The 14519-nt window shown below is 40.4% G+C and overlaps 1 protein-coding gene across 2 annotated transcripts in view; it reads left to right on the plus strand.

The window, feature by feature from the left end:
• ATP6V1C1 (ATPase H+ transporting V1 subunit C1) overlaps nt 1-14519 on the plus strand; it is a 147089-nt gene that overhangs the window by 77992 nt on the left and 54578 nt on the right. Inside the window, exon 2 of one of the 2 annotated variants that reach the window (XM_027849968.1) lies at nt 5421-5476. The gene's annotated coding sequence lies outside the window, so the exon portion shown is untranslated. Of the gene's footprint in view, nt 1-5420; nt 5477-9897; nt 10021-14519 lie in introns of those variants that run through there. The other variant, XM_027849967.1, reaches the window with a different exon arrangement.

The following is a 14519-nucleotide window of genomic DNA, read 5'->3' on the forward strand; positions in this document are numbered from 1 at the left end:
CTCTCTCTCTCTCTCTCTCTCTCTCTCTCTCTCTCTCTCTCTCTCTCCCCCTCCCTCTCTCTCTCTCTCCATTCCCCTCTACACCCACCCCCATCTATGGTGGTTATGAAGAGTGTGGTGTCTATTATGTCTAATATGTACTTCAGGCTATGGAACACCAGAATATCTAAAGAATTGTAATAGCTGTATAGTGAATATAAGTATTATAATCTTAAGCAACAAGGGGAACAGAAGCACTTTAAGCTTTCTCTGCAATTCAGCTTCAAGCACTGTGACATAACCATGGATGTCTATGAAACAAGAGGAGCTGAATGGCAAACACGATGTGTATAGCTGATGAGAAATAGAAGTCTTCCTTTTAAGAAAAGACTTTCAGCTCCCTATAAGTACAGTGACGGAGCTGAGTGGCAGCAGGATCTTTCATTCAATAAATATTTGTCGAGCACTTATGTGCAAGGCATTGTGAAGAATACAAAGAATAAAATTCAATTAATAACCATTCATGGAGTGTCTATGGAAGTCACTGTCCTAAGTACTGAGGAAATTGCAAAGATAAGTAAAGACACAGTTCACACACGTAAGGAGCTTACAATATGGTCAGGGTAAAAACAAGCTGTACAAATAAACCAAAGTAGTAACCAAAGTAGTATTAGAAAAGTGCTGGAAGGGAAGCACAAATTGTTATAGGAGGTAGAAGGAAGACATAACTATTCTGGCCTAAATCATCAAGGAAGCTTTATAGGTACCAAGACATTCCATCTGGACCTTGAATAATGAGTAGGTTTTCAATGGAAATAGAAGAAATAGGAATCTTTGATAGAGGAAATGGTTAGAGCAAGATTATAAAACTTGGAAAGCCTAAGATGAAGTATAAGATAAACTCTTGCTTTTAGGAACTTATAAACTAGTTGGAGAAATAAAGTATCCAAATAAACACAATACAAAGTTGGCATGAGTTCCATATCAATAGCACATACAACAAAGGTAATAGGAGCCCAGAGGTAAAAGAGTATTATTTGGTTGGCTTGATCATAGATCCTTTAGAAAGATTTTGGTTAGATATTAAAAGATTTAGATAACTGGAGATGGAAGGAGAAGGAACCCCAGGGCAAAGAATAAGTGGGGATTTTTATTAGGAAACGCCCAGAAGCAACAAAGTTCAAGGTGCGTTTGGGAAATTTTAAGTAGAAAAGAGCAACTGTAACATAGAATACATAAATAAGAAAGTAGGAGATAACTGGAAAGGTATGGGTTTCTTGTTGTTGGGATTTTTTTGAAATTGCTTCTTCCAATCACCCCCAGATGGAAGTGTAGTGACCACTTCTGGGCCCACTATTGGTTAGCACGAACCTTTGGCTTGCTCTGTTTCTTCTCTAAGCTTGTTCTCTACTCCTTAGGCAGCTTGGTAGTCCTCTACTCCCAGGAGTTCTAGTGCCCACATTGGCACCAGCCTTAGTGTGGACACCTGATTGGTTTTAGCTCTACTATAGTGCAGAATTACTGAGCTCAAGCAACCCATAAGACTCAACCTAAGAAGCAGCAAAGATTATAGGCATGCACCACTAGGACCAGTGGTGCACAGACAGTCTGTGAAAAGGTCTTGAATGCTAGTATTAACTGTTTGGATTTTATTCTCCAGATAGTGGTGAGCTGCTAAAAGTTCAACTCCCTCATTTTACGTACGGATATTAAGACAGAGAAGGTAATGATTTGCCCAGGGTCACAAAGTCATTAATTGAGTTCGAATTTGAACCCAGGTCTTCCTGACTCAAAGCCTAGTCCCCTAAAAATTGCACAATGCTGTCTCTCTAGAAATGCATGTGGTAGCAATAAGAGAAAGAAATTAAAGGCATAAATATTGGCAAAGCACAAAAAAAAATCTCTGTTGATTACATGATGGTTTACTTGGAAAATCCCGGAGAATCAGCAAAGAAACTAAGCAGTTCAGAAAAGTAGCAGATTACAAAACAAACCACAAAAGTTGTCAGCAATTTTATACAACAATGACAAAATCCAGTAGAAAATAATAAGAAAATTCAGAATAGCAACAAAACTAATAAACTATTTGGGAATATAGACTTGCACACTTTCAGACTTGCACAGCCTGAAAGGCTGTTGTATCACTAGCTGGTTGGCTGTGGTTGCTCCAGCAAACTTCTGGGCTCTGGAGCACTGCTGCAGTACTGGCTGTTGTGACTCAAGCTGAGCCTGGACCCCAGATCACATGGCACTAGAGAGAGGGAGGAAGGCTGGGGTGTGAGGTTTTATGGCAGGGTCATGTATTTGGTTATTGGGTCAAGTATGCTGCTCGCAGCATGGGCGGGTGGAGAGGGATGATGAGTGAGCTGTGGGTAAGTATCAGTTCAATTTTTTTCAACTTTCTTTTGAATTCCAGTTGTCCTAGACAGTAGATATCAAACACACTAGCAGCATGGCTTCTTGCAATAGGACAACACTCCCTAAAGGCAGGAACCAGATTAAAATATAATTGAAAAATATTTAATAAAATAAATAAAAATACAATTTGTTGTTGTCTAGTTATTTTCAGTTGTGTCCAACTCTTCCTCGCCTCTTTTGGGGTTTTCTTGGCAAAGATATTGGAGTGGTTTGCCATTTCCTTCTCCAGCTCATTTTACAAATGAGGAACTGAGGCAAACAGGGTTAAGTAACTTGTCCAGGGTCACACAGCTAGCAAGTGTCTAAGACCAGATTTGAATGCAAGTCTTCCTGACCCCAGGCCCTTAACTCTATCCACTGTGCCACCTAGCTACCCTTTTAAAATGTACTGTAGAACATGGATAATGTTAATATGTGATTTTCTAAGTCAATATACATCCCACAGGGATCCTTACCTATAATTCAGTTTAATGGGGCCCTTTTCCTTTTTATTTGAGTTTGACATCACTGTCCTAGACCATGGAGACAGCTGAAGTTGCTTTATTTTTAGCACATAATTTCTGTTTTGGAGAGATTTGAGAGATGATATAGATCAGAGAAAATGTTTAGTCTTCCATCTTGTTGTTCATATGACACCATTGAGGCTTGATTATTAAAGGTCACACTATTAAAAAAAATTAGAAGAGAACAAGATCAGTTATACTTCAGAATGATGGTTAGGGGGCATGGGCCTTCATAGAGTGTGGGCTGGGTGGATCAACATATCCAATCCATAAATTTAGACACAATTATGTAAGGGAAAAAATCCTTAATCACATAAGAACTAGAGAAGATCACAAATGAAAAAATGGGTAATTTTTATTATGTGAAATTGAAAGCTTCAGCATTAACAAAATATATGCAACTAGGATAAGAAGGGAAATTGTAAATTGGGGGAAATTTTTATTTTGCATCAAATATCTTTAAAGGGGGTCTGATGGCCAATATATAAAGGAACTTACCCAAATCAATTCTGAAGATGACACATGGATGAGAATAATTAGTGTTGGAGAAGCTCTGGAAAGACAGTCTCACTAAAATATTGTTGTAGGAGTTGTGAATTAGTCTAAATGTTTTGGAAGGGAATTTGGAATTGTGCTTTAAAAAAGTAATTAAAATGTTTCTACCTTTTGATACAGAAATTATACTGATAGGCATATTCTCCAAGGAAGAATAAAATAGAAAGAAAAGTCACATATACCCCCAAATATTCATATCAGCACTTTTTGTGGTAGCAAAACACTGAGAATAAATGCTTGTTAGGGAATAGTTAAGGAAAAAGCTACATGAATGCAATGGAATTACTGCATCATAAGCAATAATAGATGCTAAGAATTCAGAGAAACATGGGAAGACAAACTGATACTGAGTGAAAAAAGCAGAACCAGGAAAATTATATACTCAATGATTTCAACAACGTAAATGGGGAAAAAATAACAAAAAACTCACTTATGACTATACTTATCCCTGCAGAAGAGATGTTCTTTGCAGAGGTGAGAGACTATGGGTGTGGAAAATTGCATAAATGGTTAAACCAAGTTTGTATATTGAATAATTTTTATGAACTGCCTTTCCCCCCACCTTTTCTTTTATTCTTCTTTACAAGAAATGACTCAATAGATAGTTATGTTTTCTGAAATGAAGGCAATATATAAACAAAAAGACTATTCTGGCAACAAAATGCAGGATGAATTAGAACAGAATGAGACTGAAGGTGTGGGGGGGGAGGTAAATCAATAAACTATTGTATTTATTACTTTTAACACAGAAAATTAGCAAAAATGGCAAAATGTGAGAATAGTCAATATTGGAGGTATTATCAAAAAGATGGGTACATTAATGGTGTTGCTGTGAATTAGTATAATCATTCTGCAAAGTAATTGGGAATTAGGTAAATAAAGGAGTAAAATATCATACCTTTTAACCCAGTGATTCTACTGCTGGGCAAAAATAGCCCAGAAGGGTCATTGATAAAAAGAAAGCTCCATATGCGGTACTTTTTTTTTTTTTTGGTGGTAGCCAAGAACTGAAAATCCACCCACTGATTGGGAAATGACTAAACAAATGGGCATAATATAGCACCTACCTACAAGGATTGTTGTATCAAATGAGATAATATTTGTAAAGTGCTTAGCACAGTGCCTGTAATGTAGTAGGTGCTCAATGAATGCTTGTTTCCTTCTTTCCTTCACAATTCTCTATTCTAGTAAAACTGATCTGTTAGTTGTTTCCTTTAAACAACAATCCATCTCTTGCCTTCATACTTTGGCACAGTGGTTCTACATATCTGAAATATACTTCTTCATCTCCACTTTGTAAAATTTCAACTTTCTTCAAAGCACAGGTCAGGTGGTACTTCCTGAATAAGATCTTTCCTGATCCTCTCTATTTTTAGTGCTCTCTTCTTGAAATTATCCATTGTATTCACGAGAACAAACCCCAAAACCTGAAAAAATTTTTCAAAAAAATTTATTTGATCATTGGCAAGCGAGAGCAAGCTGGAAAGAGGGAGGCTCTCTCTCCTATAGGCTCTGAAAAATTTATATTATATAGGATTTAGACTAGTGTACCGGCACATGAAACACACACACTCCATTAAAAAATTTTACAGAAAAGGCAACTTGAAAAGCAAGGTTGACTGTCACCTAGGACTTCGACCCAGATCTGAGTATGGGCAAAGCAACAGAATCCTCCCCCACTGCCAGCAAAGAGACCCCCTGTAATCTTTTTCTGATTAGTTGTTCAACCTCCTTACATCTGTGGGTTGACAGCTCCAGGAGCAGCAGCTGCTGCTGTTACTGCAATTTCTGTGGTTTCCAAGGCCTACTCCTAGTTTGCTGGGGCCTGGGTCTATGTTGGCATGGCCTATGCTGGACTGTGCTCCACTCTCATTCAGGTATGACAGAGCTTTCTTGCCTACCTACTAAGTTGTCTTTGGCTGGAAAATTATTTCATCCTGTCCTTTTGTGGTTTTGTCATTTCAGGAAGTGTTTTATGGCATTTTTAAAAGGTGTTCAGAAGAGTTTTAAGGAGAGCTCAGGTGAGTCACTACCTTTTCTTTGTCATCTTGGTTCCACCTCTGCAAAAAGGGACTTTCTAACAGTTAGAGATAACCTATCTAGTTTTTTGCATAATTCTTTCTAAGATTCTAAGTTACAAAGAAGGTATCATTTGCATTAATGAAGGAATGTCCTCATCAAGGGCTCCCTATATTAGTCAGGGGTACTATCCCAAAAGAAAAAAAAAGTGCAAGGCCCCTGGGACACAAAGACATAATTAAAATAGTACCTGCCTTCAGGTAGCTTATAGGAGATTGGACACTGAGCCCAGTCCTTAATACTATGCATGTTTGCCACTGATGCAATTCCCTTTACAAAAGAGACTGGGGAATCCTACTTCCCGCAGAGTTGTAATGGTATGCAATAGAAGTACTATGGAGACATTTTGCAGCATACACAGAACTTCTGAGACTGACTGATCTGCTAACCTGTGCTGAGAAGGATCCTTTTTGATTGCTTAATTCAAAAGGCAGTAATCAAGCAAAACCTCTGCCTCTTTTCTTGGTTTTGACTTTTTCCTGCTTCATAGTATTTGGGTCAGAGAAGAGAAACAATGCTATAAGGGGAAAAGCCTCAGTCCCTCTGCATTGAGGTACATATGTTGCCCAGCACTAACTCTTCAAGGAGCAACCTCTGGAACGTAGGGGTATGTTGCTAAAATATTTAGCAACTGGTTTGGGATGAGAGGGCAGAGATTGCATGCCGAACACACCTTTAAATTTAATCTACATTTTGAATATTTTCACCATTATTTTCTTAAACCTAGATAATCAAGAAAATAATAAATCCCTAATTTGTAGCTTTTGCCAATTTCCAAAGTATAAAATGGTCACATTGAAAATTTAACAACTGGTTCTCTCCATGTGCAAGTATGACAGCACATCCCTGTCAGGTCTAGGCCAATGGAAACTGAGACAAGGACTCATCCAGCAGCAATGCCACATTAGGCCTTGAACTTGGTGGGACCAATGCTATGTAAAAAAACTGTATTAAGACCAAGCCCACTTTCACCCAAAAGACTGAAGTGATATAGGGGAGACTGTGCCCCTTGGGGTATTAGTGAAATTTTTGTACTTCAGTTCTTATAGTATCTTTGAAGTAAATATTCCTTTGTAAAAGCTAATCGGTGTTGTTTAAATGGAACTGGGACACCAGTCACTGGTTGCCAACTGTGAGGAAACTACACTGGAATAGAGGGTTGAATCCATGGTTTAGCAAAGATACCTAAACTCCTCAGGGATACCCCCTAGAACTCAGAGGGGTAGATGTAATTGGCCTGGCTCTGGAAGAGGAAGGCCAGAGAGTACTTGTTACAGGTAGGATCTCATCTGGAATAAAATTTGGGTCCTTTGCATTTGTAGACACTTCTAGAGACATTCTCTACCCAGATCTTTCATTATAACATACCCTAGTTTGCTATTCTAAAGAACTGGCAATTTTTCTCCCTCTCTGTTTTAGGCTGTAATTGTAAGTCATTTTTGAGGTATGTACAAGTCAGTTCCTTTTGAGACCTTTGTTGACTTTTGCATTTGTTGATGTTAAATGTCTAAATACTGATATGTGTTGTATTACTGAATCCTGTATAAGTAGTGATATTGAGACAAATATGAGTAGTATAGAACTTGGATCACTTAAAATGATAGTAACTAGTTGAGAAACGCTCTTTTTTTTTCTTTCCTTCTATGTTTAAAGCGAGTTAGATTGTTTCTTTATTGTGAGATTCTCATCACTGCAATTTTATAGTTAGGTTTGCCTACTCAACTTCACTCTAGTTATCAACTCTTAGTGCTTAATTCCTTTTCCTTGTTTGCTATTTTCTCTGAGCCTACTTGTCCTGTTATTAGGTAAGTTTGGAATTCTAGTAGGAGTGCCTTTTTAGTGGTAGAGATCCATGGGGGGAAATTTTGGGTGTTTTTTGTAATAAGGACTGAGAGGAAAATTTCTTGTAACTGAGGGAATTTTTTCATCATAGGCAGAGAAATTTTGGTTCTGTCCTGTGTAGAAAGGGACACTCAGAAAATTTTGTCGACAACAGATAGATGGTTCTGTGTGCTGAGAGAATTATGGAAGGGATTTGCCCATGGCATTTGGTTTCTTGCCAGAGGGTGAGGGGCTGACTTCTAGTCAACCCCCAGGTCCCTAATCACAGTGTCCATACTTGGCTCTAGGATTTTTGTTGAGACTGTTTTCCTTTTGAAATGAAAAGTTTAATTTTCTTTTCTGTTGGAATTAATTAGGCCCCCTCTGTGAATGTGGGTTCAGAGCAGAGGGTGCACTAATGGAAAAGCGAGTGCCCAGGCCCCCCCCAAGACCCAGAGCTGCTTTGCGAGCACTAGGACAAGTGATTTATCCTGTCATCTGAGGCTAAGGGGGAGAGTAACTTCTAGCTTGCTCCAGGTCCTAAATCCTAAGGAAAGAGCCCCACATGGTCTAAACAGCTCTACAGGAATTCAAAGATAAGAAGCTGATTGTCTTTTTATCTTCTTTTTTCTTTCGTTGATTGAGGAAGGCTATTTTGAGCACCAAGAAAGGCATTTGTTGAGTACCAAATAAGCAGTAATTTCCCCTAAATTTTGTAAAATATTCCTTGTTGAATCTGCATAACCTTGTATTTGGGGACTATTGTAATTTTCATCTGTATATTGGGGTTGTACATGGTCATGCCTCAACTGTTTTGAGATTCTTATGTGGCACTGGAGAAACAAGTTGAAAGGACAATCAATGCTCATGCTTTCTAGGGAACCCCAGCATTACTCTGGATTGAGGACAAAGAGTGTGTTCAAAATATACCCTGGCTGATTTGCTTAAGACAGCAAAATTTTCAAACAAGGGGAAGAGTGATTCTTCTGCAGAAAGAGGCCAGGGAGCCCCTTTCCTAGAGAGTATAGACAATATGTAATGGAAGTACCTCAGAGATTCACCCCAATCCCTCAGGGGTACCCCCAAGAATCCTAGCTGGAGAGTTAGAGGTCTGACTTTAGGGTAGTTGGCCCAGAGAATATTTAATACAAGCTAAACGGGGAAGGGTGGAGAAGAGGCATTAGTAGCAGGAGGTGGGGGCAGAAATGGCTTCAAGTAAGAGGTAGAATTTGAGCTAAACCTTGAAAGAAACGAGATTTTTTTGAGGTGGAGGTGTGGAGTTGTAAAGTAGAAATAAGAACTTAACCATCTCTTTAAAAAAAAAAAAGTAAATTCTTGGGGGCAGCTAGGTGGTTCTGTGGATAGAGCACCTGCCCTGGAGTCAGGAGGACCTGAGTTCAAATCTGACCTCAGACATTTAACACTTACTAGCTGTGTGACCTACTTAACCCCATTGCCCAGTCAAAAAATTTCCAAAAAGGAAATTCTTGCCCATACTAAGATCCATTAGAAAGCATGATCATTTACACCACACTATTGAAAATAGAAGCATTTTCTAAAAGTCTGTGTAAAGTGTAATATGCTAGGCTTACTACAAGATGCTGCTGCCCATAATATTGCAGATGGGCCCTGATTACAATGAATGAATCCTCTTAAGTGGTGTTAATCAAATTTGCATTACATGTTTCACATATAAATTATAACTTCAAATAGTGCAAATTAGAATACATGCCACGTCAGAGGATTCATTTTTTACATCACCTGGGATCTAGCTGTACAAAGTAAGAACCTCAGTCTTTGTATTACATAAATGTAACAAAGATAACCAGCATGGTGGAATGGACTGAGGGATTCGGGATCCCAGGGCCCTGACGCTGCCACTAACAACCAGCCCAGCGTCCATATAAGCAGATCCCTTAGCCCTGGTGCCTCAGTTTCTTCATCCGTTAACAACAACAACAAAAAAGTGTTTGGGCAAGATGACCTCTTCCGCCCAGAACATCCTCGGTGCCTCCCCAGCGGAGCAGCGAGTTCAGTTCGGGGCAGAGCTTCTTAAAGACGGAAATGAAATGCCCCGTTGTGGAGGGGGCCGGGACCCCCCGCCCCCGCGCCCTCCCGGCCTGGGGCTCCGGACAGAAACACCGCGGGGCTTCGACGACGGTTGGTGGCGCAGGCTCCGAGACCACGTCCCCTCGAGAGGAAGGCCGGCACCTGGCCAAACTTGGGCCTGCAGAGGGGTGGGCCCGGAGCAAGCCTACAAGGGAGCAGGAGAGTCATTTTCACAGCTGCCCTCTAGGCGGACGAGACATCACACTGACCGGCAGAGTCCGACCCGCCGTCCTGCCCTTCTCCTTCGCCGCTTTGCCCCCCCCCCGTTCCCCCCCCCCCCCCTTTTCCCCCCCTCCCCCCCACTCCCGCCCCCTCTTTCTCCCGAAGCCCCGCCCCCTTCCGCCGCAGGCGCAGATCTGTGCTGCGCGCGGGCGGGGCCGGTGGCGTCGACAAGAGCGGAGGGGTCAGCTGACTTGCTTGGGCTTGGCACGTGACTCGCGTCGGTCGGTGCTAGGGCTGAGGGAGCCCGAGAGCGGAGGGATGGAGAGCTGAGCTGCTGGGTCCTCCCGGGTTTCCCGCCTCCGTCGTCTCTTTTTTTTTCTTTCCAGCGCCTCCAGTGAGTGATGGGCACCTCGGCGGACGGGGAGGACCGGAGCGGGGTGGCGGGGGGCCGTGCAGGGTTGGCTGCTTTCTTCGTCTGTCAGGCAGGGAAGACGCGGCGGCGACACCGGCCACTTCGCTCTTCCTCGACCGCCGCCTGCGGAGCAACCGCCCTGGGGCCGTGTGTCGTCTGTTGTCTGTCAGCCTGAGTCCCGAGCTGCGCCCTCTGAGCAGGCGTGCCTCGGACCTGAGCCCGACATTCTTCCCATGCCTGTCTCTGCTGTATGGTGAAGATGGAGTGGGGGACAGGGGGAGACTGGAGGCAGGCCTTCCCCCAGGTCACTGGGGGCGCAGGGCCCTTCGCTTGCGGGGGAGGGGGGAGGGGCAGAGGTCAGTGGGGTCCTCCAGCGCCTAGCTTGCCTGGAATTACAAGGTCATGGTTGGGTCACTGCAGACTCACAGCCCCTCATTTTATAGGGGTGCTGGGTCAGAGGTGAGCCCAGGATCATTGGGTAGGGGAAATCGGAGGCCCAGAAAGCCCATCCGGGGCCCCTTCCTTGGACCAAAGCCGGGCCATTTTGTCCTGTAACATCTATTTCTACCTCTGAAATGTTTCTCTAATCAGTCTTGTTCATTTCCTTGCCTTTTCATTAGTTTTTCCCTAGTACCTGGAATCCTCTTTCTTCTCGCCTCCTTTCCTGGCTTCTCTGGCTTTCTTCAAGCTCAGATTTTTTCTGGCTCAAATCCCACTTTCTGTAGCAAGTCTTTCTCGGTGGTCCTCCTCCTCCCCCACCCCTTTCTCTCTGTGATTCTTATGTTTCATTATACTGTATATATCTTATATGTGTAATTTTTGGTGTATCGAGTCTCCTATTAGGCGGTTCTTTGAGGGCTCAAGGACCAGGTTTTTGCCTTGCTTTGTATCCTAGCCCTTGGGACCTAGTAAATGTTTAATAAATGATTCTCGATTGACTACTGTTATCGCCTTTGTTGAGATTGTTACGTATCCTTTGGGTATTGGAGTAGAGTAACATTTTAACTGGTCTCTCTGCCTCCAATCTCTTCTAGTGGATAGACCACTGCCAGAATTATTAATGTAAAGCTCTAATCTTATTTAAAAAGCATCTGTTAAGTAATATGCCTGTTGCTGGTGATAAAAACAAAAAAACAAACTTGGGAACTTTTTTTCCTTGCTGAAAAGCATCTAGTAGCTCTCAGTTGATTATCAAAGTCCAAATGGTAATTTGAAGGTAGCTAGGTGGTGCAGTAGATAGAACACTGGGCCTGGAGTGAGGAAGACCTCAGTTCAAATCTGGTCTCGGACACCATAGCTGCGTGATTCTGGGCAAGTGACTTATCCTCTGTTGGCCTTAGTTTCCTCAACTGTAAAATGGGGATAATAATAGTTCCTACCTCACAGGAATGTTGTGAGGATCAAATGAGATAATATTTGTAGAGTGCTTATAAGTCACAGTGCCTGGTACATAGAAGACTATATAAATTTGTATTCCCTTCCCTTCCTCTAATTAAAGGCGTCCAACAGTCTGGCCTGAACCAGCTTTATCTCTCACTATCCCAATCCTGTCAAAAAGACCTACTAAACTATTCCCTGAATTTCCTGTGTCCAAGTCTTTTCTTGTCTCTGCTTTCACCAGATTTTTTGTCAAATTCTTCATTTTTTTAAGTGCCTACTAAGTAGGGGTTAACTGTGCTTCTATGTGCTTGTAGACTGTGGATATAAAGATGGAAATTCTTAATTCCTTAGAAGGTACAAGTGGCACACAACTAAAGAATGATAAATTTGGAATTAAAGGGATGAATTTGGAGTTACAGGACTGGTGTCAAATCCTAGTTCTGTTACTTAATACCCATGGAGTGTTCATGACACTTAACCCCTCTCCCCCTCAATTTCCTCATTTCTACAATGACTTGGTTAGATTAGAAATCCCTTCCAACTGTAAATTCTAGTGCTATAATATGTCATTAAATGTTCTCAGAACAGCTTCCTTTGGGGATTTTTCTATGTTAGAAGCTCGTGAGTCTAGAGAACAAAACCTGTTGTCTTTTGTTTCAAGTTAAGTCAACTGGTATTTAGCTCCCATTCCTCTTTCTGAAGCCCAGTCCTATGCTTGACTTTTTACCTAGCAAAATACCATTCATTCATACATCTTGGTTCTTAAATATGCCTTCAATTGAGAAAGAGTGAGCTTGTGTCTTGTATTTACTTCTAAGGAGAGAGAATTTTAAGTTGAATTCTCATTTTGGGGAACAGGAAAATAATGATCATAGTAACCTTAGCTCTCTTTTTTCTATATATTTAGCTACCACTCAAGCAGCCCTTGAATTCTGAGGGAGTGGTGGTGGGGCTCCCAAAGGTACATGGTAAAGAATGTTAGGGAGGGAGACTTGGTTGAAAGACACTTCTGTTTTGCATCTCTTAACTTATTTATTTGTTGTCACAGGAACTATTTCAAAGGTTGTGGAAATAGAGGACTAGAAGATAAGTTTTTCAGGCATATGACAAAAATAATACCTTCTTGTGATAAGAGTTGGTATGAGAGATATACAGTTGTCCAGAACACTTTTCCTTCATAAATGTTGGTTAGAGAGGCTGGAGAGAAAATAGTGTTAATACCTTTTATTGATAACAGATACTTGGTTTCTAGACAACTTTCTTGCATTTCACATCTCTTGTTTCATTTGTTTGTAATTATAAATTTCCATGTACTGGGTAGGAGCAGATGTAATTCAGTTTATAGAGGGGAAAATAAGTATACAAAGGAAAATTGATTTATCCAAGAGTGGGATTAGAATTTAGGTCTCATAACTCTTTTTTTTTGTTTTTTGTTTTGTTTTAGAATTTAGGTCTCATAACTCTTGCTACTCTCTCACATGTGATAACTATTATATATTCCTAGAGAGCAAGGGTTCTCAACCTTTTGTGTCTGTGTGTGTCATAGACCCCTTTGGCAGTCTAGTGAAACTTAGGAACCTCTTCTCAGAATAATGTTTGCTGCCTACATTCCTAATTGAATGAAATGCTAAATTTCACTTAGAGGTTAGCGAAAAAATAAAGATTTTTTTTCCCCCGCCATCCAAGTTCATAGACTTCCTCAAAGGTCTCAATTGATGCCTTTAGGGTTCATGGACCTTGAGTTAAGAACCCCTGCTGTAATGTTGTAGTTTATTTAAATTATGTATGTATTTATGTATATACACACCTTTATATCTTAGCATCTTAAGACACTAAGACCCAAATAATTTTTGTCTTAGAGAAATAGCATAATATAGTAGAAAAAACCCACTAGATTTTGTAGTAAAAGGACATGGATTTGAGTCCTGTCTGTACTTCGTACTCTGGGATCTTCTACAGGCTGGTTCTCTGAGCACCAGTTTCTTCATTTAAAAAAATTATTATAATAATACTTGTACTATGTACCTCTAAAGGTGGGAAAGTATATCTTTAGCAGAACTATGTAAATGGAATTATTGTTGTAATATTTGATTCTGGGCTTTAAAAGGAGGCAAGTGAACATCTGCAGCTGGACAGCATCTGGGAGTTGGTGAAGGACTGCTTTTAAAGGCATTTTTCCTAGACATAGGTAAAGTGGGTCCAGAACATTTGGAGCAAGTGCTTAGAAACACGATGGTCTAAAAGCTGTTGGAAAGTGGCTGTTCATGACAGTCTTTAGGCATCTAGGGTGTCTCAAATTATATTGAGAATTGGGCTTAGGATTGTGTAGTAAAGATCTTTTTCTCCTTAGGTGTATCTTGCACGATCTAGATAAAATCTGAAGCAAAAATACTAAAGGTCTGACCAATGCTGCTGTAAATTCTGTGTGAGATAGGTGATTAGTGTAGTACTGTACTTCCAAACACTGAGTGGAACACTCTGGCTTTCATGAAATTTCCAGTATAGTGGGAATAAATATATTAATTTTTAGTAATGACTTTTGAAATCCTGAAGCTAAATATTAGAATTTTACTAATCTTAAATGGATTTTTGCAACGTAATGCTGGTCCTATTTTAGATTTAGAATTTTTCCCTTTTCTTTTTATAGACCTGAATAATCATCAGCAGCAAACATTTTTAGTCAAAACCTGAGCCACTGTAAAACTTGTATATCATCAGTGTTTTCAAGATTTCTGAGAAACATGTATAATTATTGTCTTCTGGGTAAGCTAGTAATGACTGTCAACCAGGGCTAGTTTGAAAGTTCTGATTGGCAAAAAAATGACGGGGGAACTGATAATTTCAAGCTCTGTTTTATAAAATTAAACACACTTTTAAAATTGGTCTTTTCTTTTAGAGAAGCCTGTAGGTGTTATTTGTTCTATCAATGTGATTAGTTTTTTTTTATGATTAGTTGTTGAAACCAATCTTTGTGTCTCTGTTTAAAATAAGATAATATGTGAAGTGCATTAGAAGTAAAAATGTCACATAGATAAAAACAATGCTCTACCTTCAAAGGTGTTTAAATAAAATGATGTCTGGCAAGTGATTTGAAAAATGCT

The sequence above is a fragment of the Vombatus ursinus genome, unplaced genomic scaffold, assembly GCF_900497805.2.
Source record: "Vombatus ursinus unplaced genomic scaffold, bare-nosed wombat genome assembly UNPS02008961.1, whole genome shotgun sequence".
Lineage (NCBI taxonomy): Eukaryota > Metazoa > Chordata > Mammalia > Diprotodontia > Vombatidae > Vombatus > Vombatus ursinus.